At 44.5% G+C, this 2293-nt stretch overlaps 1 pseudogene; it reads left to right on the top strand.

The window, feature by feature from the left end:
- The first annotated feature begins 254 nt into the window (after nucleotides 1-254).
- Nucleotides 255-1366, top strand: LOC132360281 (solute carrier family 25 member 36-like; annotated as a pseudogene).
- Nucleotides 1367-2293: the final 927 nt, after the last annotated feature.

The following is a 2293-nucleotide window of genomic DNA, read 5'->3' as shown; positions in this document are numbered from 1 at the left end:
ACTATTAAGAAGAGACTTCGGCGCTGCCCTCCAGCGCGGGTGATGAAAAGCGAGCCAGACTGGGAGGCGGCGCGGCTGCAGCGCCGCGGGGAGGGCGGCTCGGGTCGCCTTCTGCAGCCGCGTCGCCGTCCGTTCCCGTCGCCGGCACGGGGGCGCCGAGCGGCTCCAGCCCTGCGCCGGGGCGGAAGCTGCGGCCGTCGCGGCGTCCGGATGCGCGTCCCGCCTGAGCGCCCGGAGGACACGCGGGAGGGAGAATGAGCCAGAGGGACACGCGGCTGCGTCTGTTTGCCGCCGGAGGATGTGGTGGAACGGTGGGAGCTCTTCTGACGTGTCCACTGGAAGCTGTGAAAACACGGCTGCAGTCATCTTCTGTGTCACTTTACATCCCTGAAGTTCAGCTGAACACCATGGCTAGAGCCAGTGTCGATCGACTAGTGTCTCCCGGACCTCTCCATTGTCTAAAGGTGATCTTGGAAAAATAAGGGCCTCGTTCTCTGTTTAGAGGATTAGGCCGCAATTTACTGGGGGTGGCCCCTCCCAGAGCAATATACTGTGCTGCTTATTCCAACTGCACGGAAAAGTTGAATGGTTTATTTGATCCTGATTCTGCCCAGGTACACGATTTCAGCTGCCATGGCAGGCATTTACTGTACATTTCTCCCGAGAAAAGAGTGACATCGTGTCATCTCATGCTCCCCACCCGCAGGTCACTTCCTGTAGAAATATGGACTAACTTAAAACCTCGTTGTTACCGCAATCACAGCGACCAACCCCATTTGGCTGATAAAGACTCGGTGACAGCTTGATGCAAGGAGCCGTGGGGAAAAGCGAATGGGTGCTTCTGAGTGTGTCGTAAAGTGTATCAGACAGATGGACTTAGAGGATTTTATAGGGGCGTGTCTGCTTCACATGCTGGCATATCAGAGACTGTTATCCATTTTGTTATTTATGAAAGTATGAAGTAAAAACTCCTGGAATATAAGATTGCTTCTATGATGGAAAATGAAGAAGAGTCTGTAAAAGAAGCATCAGATTTTGTGGGAATGATGCTAGCTGCTGCCACCTCAAAAATGTGTGCCATAACTACAGCACATCCACATGAAGTTGTAAGAACAAGACTGCGTGAAGAGGGAACAAAATTAGATCCTTTTTTCAGACACTGTCTTTGCTTGTTCAAGAAGAAGGCTATGGGTCTCTTTACTGTAGTCTGACAATTCATCTGGTGAGACAGATTCCAAACACAGCCATTATGATGGCCACCTATGAATTAGTGGTCTACCTGCTCAACGGATGTCACCACCAGGCTGCTGTACTATAAAGAGGGAAGACCAAAAGATACAGTGGACCGTGGAGTACCGAAGCCAGCTTGGTGGACAGAAGGATAATAGTGTGGGAACATGGAACTATACCTAAGTGGAAGTTTGGTTGTAGGAATTAAAGTAATCATAACCCCATTACTTAGTCTTTTAGTAATGTGAGAAAAACCCTTGGCTGCCTCCACGAAAAAGCCTTTAGAAGCGCTCCTTCTTCAAAATTGCCATTTTCTCTACCATGTCCACAGGACACAGTTGGCATTTTGTTGATTTATGGCAATCAGAGTATAGTGTTTATTCCATGAGCACTTTTCCAGTCTTCTAGACAAAGCCATCTGTAACTATATACTATACGATAACTATCCAAAGATAGTACTGACAGTCATAAATGTCTAACTTCTGTATAATTCCTATAAAATTGAAAAATAACAATGATAGTAGTATTTTCACATTTCCTTGAGAGGATCTGCCACTATATTTTAAAGTTAATCATTTGCCATTAGTAGTCACTGTTTTTGACAACAAATGAAGTAGTGTCTAAACGTGTTTATTTTTAGCTTTAAAATGTTTTGGTTTCCACTGCTCACAGGTGCTTTATGTTTAGCACAATTGAACACTTAAATTGTTTGTTAATGTATCAACTCAAATGGTAATAGTCTGGGACACAATAAACCAGTAAAATGTTGATTCTTGGCTAGTTCAGTGACTTGAGCATGTCCTCTTATCTTTTCTAACCTAATGATACATGAATGAATGCAATGTCTTTTCAGTGACTTATTGATTATGAACTTGAATTATCCCCTGTCATACCTAGGTATCATTTTCTTAAAGTGGAAAAAATTTACTGCTTCTGAATCTTTCTCTATTTGGTTTCACATTAGGAATTTGAACCTTTGAATTATTTCCAGAAGCTCTGCATACATTGCATTTATTTAGTAGAGAAACTGGTAATTTTCATCTTTGCCCTTACAAAGTGTTTT

This window comes from Balaenoptera ricei, chromosome 2 (genome assembly GCF_028023285.1).
Source record: "Balaenoptera ricei isolate mBalRic1 chromosome 2, mBalRic1.hap2, whole genome shotgun sequence".
NCBI classification, from domain to species: Eukaryota; Metazoa; Chordata; class Mammalia; order Artiodactyla; family Balaenopteridae; genus Balaenoptera; species Balaenoptera ricei.
Note: the sequence above shows the minus strand (reverse complement) of the source record. Positions and strands in the feature narration are given on the sequence as shown.